Raw genomic sequence first — 22,209 nt, 5'->3', positions numbered from 1 at the left:
TTAAAGCATTTAAAACAAAGATCTAAAAAAAAAGGAAAGAACTAAAAACTAATTTTAAGTTGATTACATATATACATATTTATTTATATTATATGTACATATATAATAGTGAATTTTAGTTGCTATTCATAAAAGTTATGTGAGTTTTTAAAACTTCAGCTTACCATTATCAAATAAAGTATTATACAAAGTGAATCACAGTTGTCTGTTCAACATCTATAAACTGTATGTTAAATAGACAATTGAATTATACATATTGTAGAATTCAGCGTCTGTTTTTTCATGTGTTGTTATCAATAATTAACATCACTTATTGATGGTTATCTGAGCTTCCAATAGTTGTACATTTATATAGTTGTTTTATGTGATATTAATGACTGTTTGACATTTATGGTGAAAATCTACAAGAAATTGAGGTAAATCAATAATTGAAAAGGTGTTTATGAAGAATTTCAATGTATGCAATATTATGCTAAATTCTTTTAAATGACACAACCAAATATATTTTTGTATCTTTTGAATAAATTATAATCTAACTGGGACTATAAGACAAAAACAGGGGAATACTGAGAATGCTGTACTGGAGGGAAAATACTTATATCACTTGGACTACCTGGATTGCATTATATCACTATATCATTACAGTGATATAATGCAATTATATCATTATATCACTTGGACTACATGGATTGCAATACTATTGAATCAAAAAGTTGGCTTAGTTCTCTGAAAAAGAAATAATAGTTTAAGAGCTATTATATATGTTAATTATATATATGTGTATCTATACACACATACACATGCACATAATATATATTAAAATAAACACCAAGTAGATACCATTCTTCTAACTATACCACCTGATCTTTATTTTAATTAATTTAGAGTATGTTTTGATTTATACTACAGAGAGTTATATCTCAGTGCTTTTTACTATTTCTAGTTCTTGTATATAGTCTTTTAAAATAATTTAAATTTTTGCTTTTCAAATTTTATAAAATGCTATCATGTATTTAATTGGAACTGTATTAAGATAATTTTGGGAAATTGGCTATTCTCAATAATTATCTTCTCATTGAGGATAATGAAACTCCTTTCCAATTATTTATTTTTGTTACATCATTTTACCCCATGTTGATCCTTCTTTGTTCTCCATAGCATTTATATGCCCTGTTTTTTGTTTTGTTTTGTTTTGTTTTTCCTGCTGGACAGTTAGTTTTCTTTGATTCATGATCTTGTTTTATTCTATTGGTGTTATATTTTCACACTGTCTTTGTTTAATTAAATTCAAGTAACAATTAATTGACTAAAAATGTGAGAAAGTTGCAAGGAATTTATTTCTCACATGTGAGCTATTGTTATGTCATACAGATATGTGTGGAAGATACTGTGTAGAGATTCTTTCTTCATATTTTCCATATATGAGTAACTTGGGATAGAATTTATAAGGTGTGTGCACGTTATTATTCCTTCCCTTGCAAATTTAAGTTTAGTGATTTATCCTATGAGAAGTGAGAGTCGGATGTTAATGTTTATCAATTTTTCTATAACTTGAAGTCATGGGGGAGAAGAGGAAGAAGGAATTTTTACCATTTACTACAGTAAGCACTGAGGATTGTTCTCACTATTTGAGATTATTAGATAGATAATCCGTAATTTTCAACAGTGTTCAATATATCTCTGATATTTTAGGGAGGCGAGGAGAAATCCATTCCCATGGAGCGATAGGCTTAGCTTTCAGAAAGATTTTTAATACAGGTGATAGCATAGGGGATTTTTCTTCAATCAGAAAGAATTTATCCAAATGTACATACCTCCAGATTAGACCTTTATTCCAAGCAGTTATTTTCAGTATTCAGAAGTTGAAATTAAGAAAGAATAAAATTGCCTCTTAATTTTTGTCTTTCCCAATTTGAAGTATCAGCAAGAAATTTCAATGGTTTTTAATTTGTCATACTGATTCTGGGCACTAGAGAAAGGAATAAAGTATCATTTTGTACAGAACATCTGAACTACAGTGAATTGAGATATATTTTTTAAATTATTAAATTATTGGATTAATTGAGATTTTTTTAATTTTTGGATTTAAACAATTTAAATTAAATTATTTTTGAAATTAATTACCAGACATACAAATTACTCTATTATGTCTTGAATAAAAGGAAGGTTTCAAACGTGGGCGAGTCTTAGTAAATGGTTGAGTGTGTGTGTGTCTCTATGTGTGGTGTGTGGGAGCTGGGTACATCTGTGCATTTTAAGACATATTATATATCTAATATTTAATATAGAATATTTAATATGCCATTAAATGTATTTCTTATATTACATGTTCAATGTATTATTAAATAACATATTTATTATACAGTTTTATATATTTAACATTTAACTTATATTAAAAGATATATTGTATCATAATATTTCTACATAAACTCACTTAAATCTGAAATCCTGATCTTTCCTCCTTAATATTTTCATATGTTAATGTGGTGAAATACATCAATATATTTTCTAATGTGAGTCATCTTTCATTTCTATTGCCAAATCCATGTACTTATATTTGGTAATATGTTTGTGTGGATTATTTTAGTATCTTTCAGGATTAAATTTGACAACATATGTTTAATAAGTTTGCACAATGGTTATGAATGTTCTTGGTGTAGAAGTTTCTTTGTTTGTTTATATTTTCAAGGAGCTATTGACCATCTGTATGTCTTCTTTGGAAAAATGTCAGTTTTGGTCCTCCACCTAGTTTTTAATCAGATTACTTTTTTGCTATTGAGTTGTATGAGTTCTTTATATATTTTGGATATTAGCCCCTTATCAGATATACAATTTGCTAGGCTTTTCTTCTGTTTAGTAGGTTGCCTTTCCGTTTTAACAATGGTTTCCTTTGTTGTGCAAAAGCATTTTTGTTTGATTGTTTATTTTTGCTTTTGTGGCTTCTGCTTGTGGATTCAAAAATCATCATCTTCGAGGAGCTTACCTTATGTCAAGGGAACTGGCCTCCTATGTTTTCTTCTAAAAGTTTTATGGTTTCAGCCCTTATATTCAGTTCTTTAGCCAATTTTCAGTTAATTTTTGTGTATGGTGTAAGATAGCGGTCCATTTCATTCTTCTGCATGTGGCTGTCTAGCTTTCCCAAAACTATTTATTAAAGAGACTGTCCTTTCCCATTGTCTATTCTTGACTCCTTTGTCATAAATGAGTTAAAGCTCATAGTGGTCTGCTTGCTTGTGCTTAGTTAGGACAGTATACTAACAAGAAGGAGAGAACAATTCTGTGTATGTTTAAGAATAGAGAAACTTATAACAAAAAAGCAATTCTTTACTTTTATTTTTATTCCTTTTTTAGTTTGCAGCATAAAGGCAATTCTGAAAGATTTTCTGCAGCACAAGTGGATGACCACATCTAGCTGGGAACACAGGAGATATGGCTATTTATAATGATTTTTCCTGGAAATTTCAGACTTTATAGAATAACTCTAGGCATCTTCTATTTCTTCAGGCTTCTTAATATTTTTTTTTTCTAATTTATGGGTCTCAGAATACAGAAGTGGCTCTGGCTGTGGGGGAAAGAGGTCCAGTGGGATAGGTAAGCTAGAGGTAGCTTTTGCTCTCAGTCAAAACTAAATCTTGATGTTAGTAATTTTAAACCAAGGACATTCGTGCCTCCTTCCAGTCATCTAAGACCTGCACAAGATTTTGCCTGAGCTCGACCTGACCTATGGGCCCTGGGTACTAGAGGAAACTCAGCTGCAATGAAACAGACCTGGTACAATTAAACAGGCTCCCTGATGGCAGGGTGAGCAAAGTCGCTATGCATCCAACCCTATAGGACACAGTCAGAAAGCAATAGTTGCAAATGCGAAGTTCAGAGTACTGCTCTCACCTCCTTCTGGGAGAAATGAAGGTGTGGTTGAGCAACTGAGTGAGAAGAAATAAGTACAGCCAGCAACCTGAAATGTGGAATTCAATGTCCCTTAATTTAACTATGGTTCTTCTCAGCCAGAACACCCGGAGCAGAATATGAGGAACTAGATCCAAACTCATAGAAAAAAATTAAGATTAGTGATGAGAAAGACATTATCTCTAAGGCGTGCTAATGGCAGAAATTCTAGATGAAGAGAATAAGTAATTCATTACACACTGGGTTTATTTATATTGCATCTGAGATGCAAAAGAAGAAAGCCGCCAACATAATTAAGGACTATTCAGCATGTGGTGTTACTACACTCAGAAGACAGCCTGGAGAAAGTACCTGATGTTTGAAATACATTTTTCATATGATGTTGTACTCTGTAAGGCACATGGAGGAAGGATTTGGAGGACAGATGTTACTTTCAGGAATTGCAAATACTTCCCTGGAGAAAAAGTGAAATAGGTGGGAAAATAATTATAACAATATCTGGCCCATAAGTCCTGTTAAGGAGTGGAGAATCTCTGTTTAGCAAAGTATTCTGGAAGTCCCTCAGTAAAAGGTTGACAGTTTTCTGTAGGGCCAGAGTACATATTTTAGTCTTGTCATACATACAGTCTCTGTTGCAACCGCTTAACTCTACATTTTTAGAACAGAAGTAGTTATAAGCTATACATAAATGAATGGGTATGGCTATTTTCCAATAATCTTTATTTTAAAAACAGGCAAACAAACAGGTCCCAAGATGTTATGTTGTTCACAGCCTATAGTTTACTCCTCTGATTTCCAAATGAGGTCATAAGGGCATGTATTGAAAGAAGACCATGAGGGGCGCCTGCGTGGCTCACTCAGTGAAGCGTCTGACTCTTAGTTTCAGCTCAGGTCACGATATCAGGATCGTGAGACTGAGCCCCTTGTTGGGGAGCCTGCTAGAGATACTGTCTCTCCCTCTGCCCCTCCCCTCTGCTCTCTGTCTCTCTCTAAAAATAAAAGTTAAAAAGTACAACTCATTAAATAAAAGAACACTATGAAATAAAAATGCATTAGTACATAAGTAGCTTCAGAATTTTGTGGGTATGATAGGGAGGGTACAAGGTAGAGAGGGACAGAGGTAGCCATATTGGGCAGGGAGGCCACTGAGGCCTCGGGCAAGAGATGGTGGAAAGGGATTCTGCTGATAGTTGACCATAGCATGATCTATCATCCAATTTGATGCTATTTATACAACTGCACTGTAAGGCCCTCCAGCTCCTGAACTTTCAGTAAAATTTTTTACAGACCAACACACCATAAAATAAAAATTTTATTAACCTATGTTTGTTTATTTGCCTACACAGAGACTATTAAGGAATATAGGTTGATTTCATGTGTGGCTGGTGTGAATCAGAGATAAAAACTGTACTTGCATATGGTGAGAAGGATATTCTGAGTCCTGCACTGTAACTGGGAGCAAGTAACCTTGAGATCTTAAACACTTAACCATGTGCAAAAAATCCAGGGGAAGATAGCAGATGGTTGGTGTGAGCTAAAATCAGGGTATAAGAGAATCTCAAGCCTCATTAGACCTTTGCAATAATTATGAGTATATTAATTCATCCTATAAAATGGTCATATGGGTGCCTGCTAGGTCTCAAGAAAATGTGTATTTTATTTCATTCTTTGTTGGAAATTACTATGTTGTGCATGGCTGAAATCAATGTTTGCTGAATCTGGTGCAAAAACCGGTTGAAACAGAGTTTATTGGTGTGGTGCTTTTTCTTGTTATAATGTTACTAGGTGCCACTATTGAGATTCTGATTTAGTAGGGTCTAAGGTGGTCTTTGGACTATTATTTTTAAAAATCAGCTCAGATATTTTTCATATGTCACCAAGTTTGGAAATCACTAAATGAGTTTGAACATAATTTGAATAAAGAAGAAATTACCTACTACTGCCAAGAGAAACATTTGGCCTTTAAGGATTCTATTCACAGGAAATGGATGAATCTTTGTCCAGCTGGATGACATGTAGGAAGTAACCTTTCTCATGTCAAGAAGGTTTGAATGGGGCACCTGGGTGGCTTAGTCAGTTAAGCATTCTACTCTCAGTTTCGCCTCAGGTCATGATCTCATGGGTCCTGCAATGGAGCCCCACATTGGACTCTGTGCTCAGCAGGATGTCTGCTGGAGATCCTCTCCCTCTGCCCCTTCTTCCACTCATTCTCTCTCTCTAAAATCAATCAATCAATCAATCAATCAATCAATCAATCTTAAAAGAGAAAGAAGGTTTTGAATGATGTATGTTTTACCCAAGCACGGAACACTGATTGGGACAGACAGAGTGCAGCTGGCTATCAAAGAGAATACCAATCTGTATTAGAAAGACCAAGAACTGCAGAGTCACTAATTAGAAGGCCAGAGTTTTCTATAATACTGGAAGGCTTTTAGGATAATTGAATTAAGTAATTTTTATGTCCTATCACACCCACATACACAGTTCATAGCAAAAGACCATTAGAAGGGACTTGAGTGAGCTACTACAGTCCTAAAATGACTAAATAAATGCAGTGCAAAGTCAAGAGCATACTTTATTTTTATTGTTGGAGAAAGTACCTATGGAAAGGCCCATTCTGTCCACTATGCCTGATAATTGTAAAGCTCTGTAGAGCAAAACTAAGCTTTTAGAGGACACTCTATGGGATCCTGTGGTTGTAATTTTCTGGAATTGGAGGGACGTGTTTCACTGAAATCTTCTTCAGGTTAAGCATCCATCATGTGTTTCAGTCTCTGTAATACTGCCATGAGTATTGGACATCTTAATGCATTCAGCAAGTATTTATTGAACACTCCCTATGTTTGAAAAACCTACCTACAGCATTGAGAATATGCCAGGGACCAAAATAGACAAAGATACATTTATCTCAAACTTATATTTTGGAGGGGACGACTAGACAATAAATACTAAGTTATTTCTCAAATAAATACCCAATAGTCCCCTTTATCCATGGGGGATATGTTCCAAGACCCCCAGTTAATGCCTGAAACCACAGACAGTACCAAACTGCAAATATACTGGTTTTTTCCTATACATACATTCTTATGATAAAGTTTAATTTATAAATTAGGGAAAGTAAGAGAGTAACAAAAATAACTAATAATATCATAGGACAATTATAACAATACATTGTAATAAAATGCTTGTGAATATGATCTCTCTCTCACTCTCTCTCAAAATATCTTACTGTACTGTGCTCACCCTTCCTCTTCTTCTAATGATGTGAGCTGTTAAAATGCCTATGTGATGAGATGAAATGAGGTGAATGACATAGGCATTGTGACCTAGCGTGAGGCTACCATTCATGTCTTGATGACACATCAGAGGGCGAATCATCCACTCCCAAACTGTGGTTGACCCTGGGTAACTGAAACTGTAGAAAGTTAAACTGCAGGTAAGGTGGCCCTACTGTGTTCTACAATTTCAGATATTGCAAAGTCCTATAAGGAAAAATGTAACATGATGATAAGATATAAAGTAGTGGAGCCGGACGATGTTAGTTACCCATGGGGAGGATGGAAGGAAGACAGAGATGTCTCAATGATGAGGCCACAGCACAGCAGAAATCTGAATGGAGTGAAGGGAAGTTCCACGTGGATATCTCCAGGCAGGTGAAACAGCATGTTCAAGGTCCTGAGGCAAGGATGTGCTCGGTGAGCATGAGTAGTAGTAAGGAAACTAGGAGGCTAGATAATTCCACATATTATTACTAAATAAATGAGTGAAGATTGAGGGTGGTTTGTAAAAGTAAATAGAATGGGAGAAATATCCAAGAGCAGGAAATGTAGGAACAAATGTTCTGTGGGTGCAAAGCTTGTCCAGGGTCTTCTAGAACTTTTACAACAAACGCATGACCCGGGCCCTATAGTGTTAGTATTACAGACTGGCTGAAGGCTTTTGAGAATGGAAGTAACATGGAGAAATGAGTATTTTTTAAAAAGATTTTATTTTTTTTTATTTGAGAGACAGAGAGAGAGAGAGAGAGAGAGAGACAGTGCACGAGCAAGGGGAGGGGCAGAGGGAGAAGCAGACTCCCTGCTAAGTAGGGAACCTGATGCCTGGCTGGGTCCCAGGACCATGAAATCATGACCTGAGCTGAGCAGACACTTAACCAACTGAGCCACCCAGGCGCCCCGAGAAATGGGTATTTAAGGAAGAGTCTCTCTGCCGTGCTATGAAGTGTAAACTGGAATGCAGACAGAGCAAATGAAGAATGAAGAATTAGTAATTAATGGAGTACTTCGATATGATAGATAAGGACAAGGCGTGGGACTAGAGGTAACAATAATAGACATTAGAACGGAAAACATAAAAGTACACGGTAAGCGATTCAAATTTGGGGCAAGGAAGAAGTTATCAAGATTTTGGGAATCAATAACTGATGATACCATGGTCCTGGGGGAGGCAGAAGGTGAAATTAGTATTAGGTAACTGTTTTAAGGGTAGGTTGATTTCGAGGTTATGGCTTAGGTTTTTAAATTAACATATTACCAGGTAACTATAATTCCAGTGGTCAGGGTTACAAAATTGTTAGGATGTCGTGCTCTTGGGTCTATTAGTTGAAGTTCTGAAAGTAGTGGTCACCAAAATAAGAGTATCTGAGTTCATAATTTGAGAATGTAAAGGATGATATATTGAATAAATCTCAACTTCAGGAAATAGGATATTAGTTTTAAATATTAGATCCTTTGAAATATTTAAACTAGAATATTTAGATAGTTTCAATACATACAAATGTATTCATGTATCGACAAAATACTCAAGCTGTTCTAATTGAAGTTTATTTTACTTGTGAGCATGCTATCATAAGGACTCTTAAGTTTCTAAACAAATTATTTAAAATCAGAAAATGACTTTTGTTTCTTGTGCATCATTTCTAAAATACATTTGTTTCTTAAATTTATGGTTAAATAAATCTACTTTAACATGTGATATATATACAAAGCACTTTGCAACATGTTAACAATAAAAATGAATAATATTATATTTAGACCTTATGATCTAAATAATAATGATGTTAATAATAACTTTGATCATAAAGTTACTAACCTCAGGATATCTACTAAGTGCCACGCACTTTTCAAAACAGGTTACCTGTATGAAATCATTTAAATATCACAACACTATATTAATATGTACTATTATTTTTAATAGTTTATAGATGGGAAAATAGAGGTATATGGATGGTTAGTAATTTGCTCAAGGTCACACTATTAGCAACTGACAGAGTCAGCAGCAAAGACCATTTAAATATAAAAAAAAAGATGGTAGGGATCATCCATATTCAATAATACATTACAATCTATGTTAAGAATACATTTCACTTGATGAGACAACCTGATATGGGGTTTTGGAAATATTTATCTTTGGACAGGTCTCATGAGTGTAGAGGTGGTGAAACTTGCTCTTGAGTTGAAGTCATTCAAGTGCATGGCAACTCACTTGGATGAAATAAATCACCTGCTTTATTGTGAGAAGCTAACGTCTCTTGATTTTTACATAATTTTATCCAGCACCCTTCAAAACAATGGTTTATTTTACCCTAACCACGGAAATTATTATATCACAAACTTATGTATGCTTTTGAGGTTTTTATCAGCAAAACACACGTAATAATCAAGCCCAAATTATACCATAATCAAGGGCAAAATTTCAGCCATATTCAAAGAACTTAGAGGAGGCTCTCTACATACTTAAATGTCTACATATGCTCCCACCCATAACTTAGCAACCACATTTTCCATTCCTGGTTCATTAAGATTACTAAACATTTTAGTTTGTGTATATACAAATAGAACCATATTGTACATGGTGTTCTGTGTCTAGAAAAGAAACTATTAAAATAATGGTCAGAATTAATTCCATTTGAAAAGCAGATTGTTAATATCAGATAACAAAATCTTAATTGGAAATGCCTTCTTAAAGCATGAAACTTAAATTTTGTAATCCAACTCCTGATAATATTAAGGAAAGCACATGAAGTAATATCCCTTGGGAATCCAGAAAATTTACAGCTGACATTGTAAAGTATCTCTCTCAGTTATAGCCCCCATAATTTCTTCAGATATAGAATAATACATTTAATTTGCATAACTACAACTCAAGTATCATTATTTCTCTTTAATTAAAATGTAGCCTGTATAGAGCATGTACGTGAATAAAGAGATCAGGATGTATTACTGAAGCTTTTCTTAACAGCCACAGATAAAATTCCTTTTTTCAGAATGTTTCATAATTTACAAAAGATAATAAAGCAGTACTGGGAAAGAATTCATCCAAACATTATAATTTTAGAAATGTGTAAAGAAAATCGGTGGTTTGCCATGATAGTAATTTCGGCTTGATAAATTAGTAGTAATTTCCTTACAGTTAAAGTTAACATTATTCTTTTTAGAAACATTACATATTTTATCATATACTTCCTAAAATTACATGACATTTTTGTATTTGTGAATGCATGTGTTTAAAGTATAATTTATGCAGAAATAACTTGGAAATATGTGGGAGAATCTGTACTCTCCATGTGATACATATTTAATCTGCAAACCAGATTTAAATTCTGCTGTAAGTTTTTAAGTTGTCTTATATTTTCATTATCTTTTCAGCTACACAAAATCTCTTTTATTCAATTTTTAAATTTCCTAATGGGTTGTTTTCTTTTTATATCTTCAGGATAAAATTCCATTTTTCCAATATTTATTTATTTATGTTTTTATAGTTCATGAATTTAGACCATTGTCTTTCTGTTATTCGCCATGTCTTCAGAAAGTGCTTGAATTTTCCTTGGTCCGATCTTCTTCATAGTTCCCGTATTTGTTTCATTATTTACTCGCATTAACTCAGATTGGCTAATTTCCAGCAGATTAGTTAGAAGAGGTTCATTCACCCTCACTTCTGCTTGGGTTTTACCTACCCCCTCTTTTCAGATCAGTATCTGAAAGTCAGGTTGATCTAGGCAAATCTGAGGAATGTCTGCATTGTTTGTCTAAATTCCATCTACTACAGGAATCTGAGAACAGTTTTTTCTCTCCCCAACATGCTTACCTTCCTGACATTTCAAAAATTCATCAACAAGAGAACAGGCATTCTTCGGGTAAATTTCTAGTAAGACCTTTCTTCCTTCTCTGTTCCTGCAAATAAAGTTTTAATTTATGGACATTACATTTCCAAAGTTCAATGGAAGTATGTCAATGATTTGTCACAATGGTAGGTGAAATAATGCCCACCCAACCTGTGGGTGTGTAATCCTGAATCCTCGGAGCCCTTGAATATGTTCCCTCGCATGGTTTAGGGAACTTTGCAGATGTGATTAAGTATATAGGCTTTAAGAATGTGAGATTATTCTGGATTATCCATGTGGACTCAATGTAATCACATAATTCCTTAAGAGCAGAAAATGTTTTTTGGCTAGTTCAGAGAAATATGATATGAGAAGAACACAAATTGCCTTTGCTGGTAAAGACGGAGGAAGATGCCCTTGAGTCAAGAAATACAGCAAATCATAGAGGCTGGATACAATCCTCAGCTGACAGCCAAAAATGACACAGGGACCCAGTGCTATAGCTCCAAAGAACTAAGTTCTACCAGCAATCTAAAGAAGCAGGAAACTGGTCCTGCTTTTAAGCTTCCAGAAAAAGAACACAGATTTGATTTTAGTTCAGTGAGATTCTTACTAAACATCAGACTTGAAGAATTCTAAGAAATTTGTGTTGTATGATTTTGTGTTTTGTTACAGAAAAAAATAGAAAACGAATACAATATCTTCAACCTTCCTGTCTCTCCTTCCAACCTTCTTGTTAAATTATTTTTTGGGGGAGCAAGTTACTGTGAATACAGAGAAAGAGAAAGAGAGACAGAGAGACTATTACACCCCATATTACCTCCTAAGAAACACATACACACGTATGTGAAATAAATAAAGCTAGTTTATCTGATAAGTATAAACTTTGAACAAGCAAGGGCCACGGGACATGCTGGGTGGTCAACACAGAATAGAGATCACCCTATCAGTCTTGTGTCTTAGGGAGAAAACTCCCATATTTTCTAAGTTGTCCAAGGAAATACATTTATAAAAGGCTGTTTGGGACTTACTTCTTAGTCAAAACCCTTAGTTTAAAAAACAAGCCATTAGCTATTACTGCATTCTTCTTTGCATTTAAGAAAGATATACTCAGTCTTTCGAGGATATGATGTTAATTAATTTGGTATAGAATTGGTAAAGTTAAAAATTTAATACTGAGTCTAAATTCAAAGCAAAGAATAATTGGTTATACATTATTTTCAGTGAGATAATATCGAGCCATTTCTCTCTTTTCATATTTATTAACCAGTACAGAGGTTTTACAGTTAAGCTTCACTTGAGTAGTTTTAAGATTTGGTTCTACCTAATACCTAAATATTCTCTTATTAATAATTCCTTTATTTTATATATATTTAATTTACATTTAACTTTCTTTAATTTATAGTGAGATGCTATTGGTGGGAATGGTGGAATACAGAACTCCAAAACTCTGCTCCTCCATAAGTGCTCCAAGAACATGGCAAAAATTGTCAAAATTGGTATTTTTCAGAACTCTTGAAATTAACCAAATGTTTGCAACAATCTAAAAAAGTGTTTATTCAATAAAAACCATTCACTCTTGTTAAAAACAGTGAAATTTATAGTATTTTATCTTGTTCCATTTCCTTTCCCCTCTCCACAAATCTGGAGTAAGTTTAAAATCCAATTGCTCCACAATCATGGTGATCAAAAGTAGCTTCGCAGTTGCTGGAGGGGGTAGAAGTTTGGAACTCACCAAAAGTATTATTCTGAGGGAACTGTGATTATTTGACTTTTCTGGCAGTTTTCTGGAAATACCTACTGACAGGGTTTGTCTTTATTTATTCTGAGTCAGAGTTTACTCAGTACAAATAGCCTTTCTTGCCTGTCTGATCATTGAAGGTGTAACCCAACATGCACACAGAATTATCAGTTCTAGGCATTTAAGAAATCTCTGTACAATCATATGTTGACCAATAAGCTACCTGAGAAGAGACTTTAGTTTCCACATGCAAAAAAAAAAAAAAAAAAAAGAAGAAGAATACAGTCTTTACAGAATTACTTCAGGAAAGTCGTCAAAAACAACAAAAAAAAGCAGCAGAGCAACAATAAGCACCGTGACCAAAAACCCTAAGGAGAGAAGGAGAATCTGATCTTCAGAGTTGTTAAGTTATATTAATTAAAGTGTCCAGTTTTTAACCCAAACTTATGAAACATGCAATAAAACATGAAATTGTGTGTCATTCATGAACAAAACCAAACCAAACAAAAACCAGTAAATAGAAAGTGTCCATAAAGGAGTAAAGATGTTGGACTTATTAAAAAAAAAAAAAGACTTTAAATTGAGTGTCTTAAATATGTTAAAAGAAATAAAGGAAACAATACGTAATAGTTTTCTAGGGATGCCATAACAAAATACCATCATCTGGGTGGCATGAACAACACGAATTTATTTTCTTACAGTTCTGGAGGCTGAATGTCCAAGATCAAGGTCAGTAGGGTTGTCTTCAGATGACATCTTTCCCCTCAGCTCGAAGACGGCACCTTCTCAGTATGTCTTCACATGGCCTTGTCTCTGTGGAGCAAGAGGGTGAGGGGGAAGGGAGCTTTGGTATCTATCACTTTTTATATAAGGATGTCAATCCTATCACTTTAGGACCCCACCTTTATGAGGTCATTTGACCTTAACTACCTCCCTGAAGGTTCTATCTCTAAATAAAATCCCTTTGGGAGTTAGGGTTCCAATGTAAATTTTGAGGTAAAAAAAATTCAGTGTATGACACTATGCTTAGCGAACTAAAGGAAAATATGAGAATAATGTCTCATTGAATAGAACATATTAATAAAGTTATGAAAATTATGAAACCCAAATTAAAATTCAAAACTTGAAAATTATAACCGCTAGTGAAAATTTCACTGGAATGACTATAAAGGCATATCTGAGCTGGCAAGAGAAAAGAAAACTGAATTTTTAAAAAGGTCAATTGAAGTTATCCAATCTGAAAAGCAGGGAAAAAAAATGAAGAAAAAGAAAGAAACCCTAGAGACCTGGAGGAAACCATCAAGCACACCAATATACATGTAATGGGAATCCTAGGAGGAGAGGAAACAGGTGTGGATATAGTATTTTAAGAAAGTGGCCTGAAATTTCCCAACTTTGAGGAGCAACATTAATCTACACAGCCAAGGATTTCAATAATGCCAATTCTGATAAACACAAAGAAACTCACACCTCAGCACATCAAAATAAATCTGTTAAAATATAAAGGAAAAGAGATTTAAAAAAAACACCAGAGAAATGATTTATCACATTTGTGATGAATTGAATTGGGTGTGCCCAAACCAAATTCCTCTGTTGAAGCCCTAACTCTCACTATGACTGATTTTGGAGATAGGTCCTTTAAGAAAGTGATTCAGGTTAGTTGAGGTGTAAGGGTAGAACCCTCACATAATAGAACTGATGTCGCTGTAATCAGAAGAAGAGACACCAGAGTGCATAAACACAGACCAGTGAGGCCAGTGAGAACTTAAGGAGAAAGGCTCTATATGCAAACAAGGGAGAAGGACTTCAAAAGAAATCCATCCTGCTGACACCTCAATCTTGAACTCCTAGCTTCCAGAATTGTGAAAAAGATAAATTTCTGTTCTCTCAGCCACACAGTCGTGGTATTTTGCTATGGCAGCCCTAATAAGCTAGCAGGACATAGAATTCTCAATTTGACAAACAGCTGAATTTTCATCAGAAACCGTGGATGTCAGAAATCAGTGGGGATGCCTTATCAAAGACAGTATAAAGATGGTCAATAAGTATATGAAGACATGCTCTATGCCACTGGCCTTTGAGGAATAGCAAATTAAATATGAGATAACATTATATTCTGTTAGAATGACTAATTTTATTTTTTTAAAAAGCTGACAATACCAAATACTGGTGAGGATGTAGAGAAGGAAGAACTTTCTTTATGCTGGTAGAAATGGAAATGCTAGAGCAAATTTGCAAGGCCGTTTGACAGTTTCTTACAAAGCTATATATAGGCTCACCAGACGATCCAGCAATCACACTCCTAGATATTTATCCTACACATTGGAAAACTTTTGCTCACACAAAAATCTGCATGCAAATGTTAGTAGAAGCTCTATTCATAATCTCCAAAAACTAGAAGCAATTACACTGTCCTTCATAAGTGAACAGTTAAATAGATGGTGGTAAATCCATACAATGGTATCCTACTGAACAATAAAAAGAATGAGTTCTCAAGCCATGCAAAAACATGTGTGAATCTTAAATTCTTATGTCTACATAATGACGGCCAATCTGAAAAGGCCATATACGGTATGAATCTCTTAGATGATCTTCTTCAAAAGGTAAAACTCTATAGATTATAAAATAGTTCAGTGGTTGTCTGGAACTTGAGTGTTATGGGAAGAGAGTTAACCAGGGGAAGGATGAGGGACATTTTATGGTTGTAAAACTGTTCTGTGTGATAGTTTAGTGGTGGTACATGACAATTGACTATACATTTGACATAGAAGTTTATAGCACAAAGTGCTCATATATAAATATATGTGTGTTTTGATATTTCTAAATACATTATATATGCAGGAGGTTATGGATTATAGGATACAATGCAGAATGTATACTGCAAATGAACAGTAAGGTAAAGGAATAGTAAATGATGAGATTATGGATGTCAATTTTCTCATTGCTGGATTGGGAAGTTATAGATCAACAAGAAAAAAAGGGTAGGATAGGATTACCAAGTAAGGATTATAGGTGGAGACGTAAGTATAAACTATTGTTTAGCTTAATATTGGCACATATGGGTACCTATAGAAATATTTGTAGATATGTGCCTACACACAGGTCAGTATACACATACGTGCCCTTGCTCTGTCAGCTGAGAGGATCTATAATCAACAATAGTACCTCAGTGGCGACAAACACATCTAGTCCCTAAACCTTGATTTTATACTATTCTCTGATAAAAAGAGCATTAGACTCCTTAATAAAATGGCAGATTCTAGGATTAAGCAGGAAACATAGAAGAAGAGCTTTGGAGTATTTTGTGGTATCAAAAAGTAAACACACACACACACACACCGGTATGTCAATAAGAGCCATCAGAAAGTACAAAGTACTTCCAATGGTCCAAACTGGAACAATTTGAGTGACAAAGATGTATTAGATTATTATCCAAAGTATAAAATATCTATAAATCTACACCGATATAAATAAGTGATTAAATATATAAATAAGACAAAGAGAATGGACAAATCTTAAGTGCAGGATAATACCAAATATTCAGGTTCTCTGTAGATAACATGGAGATTTTATAACTCTGCCCAGCTCTTTAACTGTGGACTATGCATAGCTACTTCCTTTTAAACAGTAAAGTATAGAAATATGGAGAGAAAATTTTTGCCGTCTAGCAACAATAGCCTGGCAAATAACATCACGCTACCACAGAGAGTTGATGATAGTAGCCTTGACATAATATAATGAGAATGACATTTTACCTCTTTCTTCTCAAAACCTCATAACACTGTCGAATCATGAGGAAAACATCAGAGAAGTCCCAAAATACCTGATAATCCACAAAATTATCAAGGTCACAAAAAATAAGGAAATTCTGGGAGACTACCATAGCCAGGAGCAGGCTAAGGGAAATATCTAAATGTCGTGTGGTGTCCTGAATGTAACACAAGAAAAGAAAAAGGACATTTAGTACAAGCTAAGGAAATATGAAAGAAATATAGATTTTAGTTAAAAAAATGTGTCAATATTGACTCAATTTGACAAATATACCATACTAATTTAAGATATTAGCAAGGAAAACTGGGTATATGGCATAAAGGAATTCTTGGGACTATCTTCAATTTTTCTGTAAATTTAAGCTGTTCTTTTAAAAAGTTAAAGAAAACTCTTTTGTAGGCTGGAGTTTTCCTTCACCAAAAGAATAACCACCTTTCATATTGTGGCAACAGGTCGACTATCTAAACCAATTGTTATTATTTAAGTGGATTTCTCCCTTTGATGAGTTACTCATTAAGATCTTAGGAGGATATTGTTAGTAAGCCTACTTACAATCCACACTTATTTTGTTGTTATTTCCTAGTAAAAACAATTTTATTGGGAATAGAGCACAACCTCAAGAATTTTATTCTGCCTTTTTTTTTGCCCTTGTTTTAAATAGTGAAATATTTGTAATTTTCTAACTATTCCATTTATCCTGTTACTTTTTTACTCTAAATGTTAATGCTCACTTTTATTATGTCTTTTATTTGTGCCTTATTTTGAATATTTCCTTCAAGAGCCATTAAGTATGGATGTTGTATGGTCATTTATAATTTACAGCAGTATCCAAAAGTACATTACAGTGCCATGATTAAATATAACATACACAACATATAAAAACAGAAATCTAAGTAATGAGGGCGCCTGGGTGGCTCAGTTGGTTAAGCGACTGCCTTCGGCTCAGGTCATGATCCTGGAGTCCCGGGATCGAGTCCCACATCGGGCTTCCTGCTCAGCGGGGAGTCTGCTTCTCCCTCTGACCCTCTTCCCTCTCGTGCTTTCTATCTGTCATTCTCTCTCTCTCAAATAAATAAATAAAATCTTTAAAAAAAAAAAGAAATCTAAGTAATGAAAACTAGGATGTCAGGACGCTACTAGCCCAAGCTGTACAGATATGCTGCTTTTAATTTCAACTTATTGCTTTCAACATTGTCCACAGGGACATTCCAATAACTTAAAATTAGTAGGAATTCTTTATTTTTGGAGAAAGGGGTACTCTATCAGAAGATAGAATACCATTTACCAAGGACATTTTAAACGAGAATTTAGATGGAACAAAGATTGAAAATCTACAGTATGTTTCATTAAAAGGGTAGCAAATTTTCATTACAATGAGCATCCTCCAAGATTATATATATTATCTTCTATGGTAAAATGACAAGCACGGTCTTCAAAATAATCCCTAAGGCACAGTAAGAAAAGGAGCATGAAAGTAAAATTAAATAACCTGCTAATTTGGTATTGCTTTTATAAATGGCCTTATAGTCTCTACTTCTAATTAAAATACCAGGCTATGTACAGCTCAGAGCTAATCTCAAATTCTCTTTTTAAAATGTTAAACAAAGTACAGAATATGCTTATTCCCCACTGCAGTTTTAATGACAAACACTTAAAATTGTGATTTCATGCCAACAGGGTGCAACAGCATTCTATTCCTGTCAGCACACTGTGAATTATTTGTGTTTTTTGTAGGTGCAAGACAAAGAAAAAGGTTTCATAAAAGCACTTAATAAAGTTTTAGGTACTAGAATGAAGCATGGTTTGAAAGGTCGGAAAACTGAGATAAAACACATTTGTGGTATTGAGTCTTTCTAGTGTCTTCAAGCACGGTACAAATAGACAACATTCCATGCCAAGTCACATCTGCAAATTTCTGGCAAATGTTTGAATATACTAAAAGGTATATATGTGAATATTGGGAAATAGGTTTGAAAAAGTTCATCCAATGTATCTGTCTTTTAATTAAAAAAAAAAAAGATTTTACTTATTTTGAGAGAGAGAGTGAACATGGCGGGGGAGAGGGCCAGAAGAGGAAGGAGAAGCAGACTTCCCATGGTGAGCAGGGCTCCATCCCAAGACCCTGGGATCATGACCTGAGCCGAAGGCAGACGCTTAAGCAACTGAACCACCCAAACACCCCTGGAATATTTATTGATTGTCATTGTTCCTGTACAACTGATGAAAAAGATACAGCCAAATTAAGAAGGCACTGTTGCCATTTCAGAATTGCAATCCTAGGGTGTTAGATACAAATATAGAGTGAAGATTATTTTTTTTAACCATCCTATTTAGGGCATGATGGCAAAAGAAAAAGTTCAGTGGAGCCAAGGGTTTAGGGTGAAAATACCTTACCTCTTACCCTCATGGGAAACACTCTGGAATTTGAATGCAAGGGTTAACATTATGGTTCTAGAATCTACATCTTTTTAGCCTCATATGGTTTGGCATCTTGAGGGTTACTATCGCCTGTGTAGATTATGTTCACCTTGTGTCTCAAACCTGCTAATGTGTTATTAAAGAATGTCAGGGCTATAAGGGTTAGTAGACATAGTCTAGGAAAAAAAAAACAACTATTGTAAAATCATAATTACATCCAGATAAAATAAATGAATTTCTGAATAACAGAGTGGTATTTGGTTCCAAAGGAGAGGACTTCTGATCTCTTGACTCTGAGACGATACTTGATTCATTATGTCATATCATACAACTCAAAGCATTGTGGTTTTTAGCTGTTTATTTTATTTTACTTTATTATGTTTTTCTTTATATTAAGGTGATTCACAAGAATTCAAGACATCACAGTGTTTGTCTACAGAGAAACATAGAAGAGAATCCTCTCTGAAGATAATATGCACTCAGCATAGTAGTTCCCAACTTGAATTTAGTACCAATCACTTAAACTAAGAAAAAGTCAAATTTTAAGCTTTAATGAATACCCCTGGGGATACTTTAGAAGAGGGTATGTATATATAATTAGAAGATTGAACAGATAAAAGACACCTGTAGAAAACATCTAAAGAATAACCCAATGGAACAAGCTATCATTTGCAAAGATGTCAGAATAGTTCAACTGGGTCTTTCAACGTTCCCTTAAATCATCAAAAAGAGCCTCCTGTGTTACACAAACCAATTTTTAAAATGACATTTTGCCTGAAATGTTAGGCCTCAAAATAAAATCTTTAGAAAGTTTGAACAAGAAGATTAAAATGCATTACACGGTCTTTTAACTACTTGTATATACAACCAAAACTAATTGAGAGATGACTTTAAAACACACTACACCATGTTATAGACTCCTGGTGGTTCTCTATGATTAGAGTATTTTCACAAACAAAAAAGAACCAACTCTATTCCATTTTCCTTCCTCTCTCTCTCCCTTTGTTCCTTTTCCCTTTTTATTCTTTCTTTCTTGTATTAAAAAATATATAAATATTTATTAATACGTTCTTGTCTGATTGTTTCCATCTTTTTGGGTGTTGCAATACAGAGATAAACATATTTAAAGTTTGACTTTCAAGTCTTTGTTTTTTTAAACTTTTTCCTGTAGGTAAAGCTCGCTGACACTGCACTCTGCTACATTACTGGTCTCTTAGGAACAGCCCCTCAGAAAGGAGAATATAGACCCCAGTCAGAGCCCTGGGTCTAGGACAGGAGCCCCCTCTTGCTCTTTTGGACCTTTCTTCACCAATGGTCATGATCCCGACAAAGCATCCTCTCACAGCCTGTTCCATAACCCAGCAGTGGGCAATGACATTTCTACACTGCCTCCTTTGTTTCTGGTATTGAAGGATATGGCTGAGCAAAATCCTTTGTAGTAGACCTTTCATATCCTTAAGCCCAACGGATACAATGAGGACGTTTTCACCAACACTCTTCATACACAACTACAAGGCAGAAAAGGCTTGAATGCAAAAATCTCAATAACCAGAAGTTAATAGAAAAAAGTGCTAGTACTAATTCATGTGTGGACAAGGAGTACTATCATTAAATATTTCCTCACTCTTGTTAATGTACTACTTCCCTTTCAACTCTCACTGAATGCCTGGCATAGACACCAAGTACCTATCAGTTACCTAATACATATATTCATTGATGTGACTAATAGATCAGTTACAAAAAACAACATCTAAATTAATTCATGCTCGGTATCAAATGAATACAGTTAATAGACTGATTTTGAAATTGACTTGCAAATTAATAGACAATAGCATACAATGTATGCCTAAGAGTGATATGAATATACTGATGAATATAAATGTAGATATGAGCTACAATCCAATAGAGAAAATAATAAAATATTTTAAAGACAAAGGTACATGCTGATTTTCATTATATTTCTATATTTAAAGCAATATAGCACAGTGTGAAACATGATGTTGAATTAGAGAACATAACTAATTCTCTCACCAGTCTTCATGCTAAATTTTTAGCAGGCTGATTTCTTATGGAATACAAATGTGTTTGAAAGCACTGCTTCAACCTTTACTTGTGATAACAACCAGGAACATTTTCAGTTTATATACTCCAACTCTGATGGCCTTGTGCTTTCAAGAATTCAGGATGCTCAGCCAGGTTTTTGGACTTCATACATTGGGATCTTGTTGATGTCTTTCCAGCCACAGCGTCTCTATGACTCTTGACACTATTACTGTTTTGGCTAACGGGATTGTAGAGAAGGGATTCTTGCTGTTTGCCCACCAGAGAAATGACAGGCTGATGATAAGAATGGTCTCATATTTTTGTCCATTGTCAGTTTCTCAGATTTTGTCTTTTAATATAATTTAGTAGTTTCATATGAAATAAGTTTTGGTGTAAAAAAATCATATCTAATTTATATCTGAATTAAAATTGTAAAGAATTTACTAGAAGGTAAGTAGAATATATACAGTTTGTGAAATAAATATCATTTATAAAGTGTGATAGTAGGTGAAAAGTTCTGATTTAAATGGTATATCTCACGAAATGCTGTAGAAATTGTTGAAGGCTTACAGAAAAAAAGTGATTTGAATAAGGTTTCAAATTAAAATTAAGCTTGACCACAAAGATGTGGGGGGATAAAATAAAATGCGTAAGAATAACTGTGATTCAGGTATAAATTATTGTTACAGAAGTAAGTTATTATAAAAGAAAGGGATTTTAAACAATGAAGTCAATAGTAATATATTTTCATGTGCAACTAATTACTGATCTTAGATACATGCATTTTCAAGAGACCTCATAATTTAAAAGACATATGGAAATAGAATAGAATGATTACTTTAAAAGAAAAGATACTGTGTTTAAACAATTAAAAAGTTACAATCAGGATCAATTTTAGGGAATTGTGCCATATCTGGTAACATGATATGGATCCGATTTATAGCTCCATTTGGAATAAAATGTCTGATGCCTGAGAACATTCTTGAAGTGACACATAGAATAATTGTGTTATATTATTGTAGTAGCAAAACCTTTTCTTAACTCTGAAATATGACACTGAAAATCCATGTTTTTTCTATTTGATATGAAGCATAACTTTATTGTTGATATACAGTTGTTAAGTAATAAATAAGTCCTCAGTGCTTACTACACTGCAGACACACTAGTCTCAGAACACATAAAGTATTAAAAATAAAAAGTGTAATATGACTTTTAGGAAGCTTAACAA

Source organism: Callorhinus ursinus, unplaced genomic scaffold, assembly GCF_003265705.2.
Source record: "Callorhinus ursinus isolate GAN/ISIS: 27379988/994484 unplaced genomic scaffold, GSC_fseal_2.0 scaffold3, whole genome shotgun sequence".
NCBI classification, from domain to species: domain Eukaryota; kingdom Metazoa; phylum Chordata; class Mammalia; order Carnivora; family Otariidae; genus Callorhinus; species Callorhinus ursinus.
The sequence above is the reverse complement of the archived record's forward strand: the minus strand, read 5'-3'. Positions refer to the sequence as shown.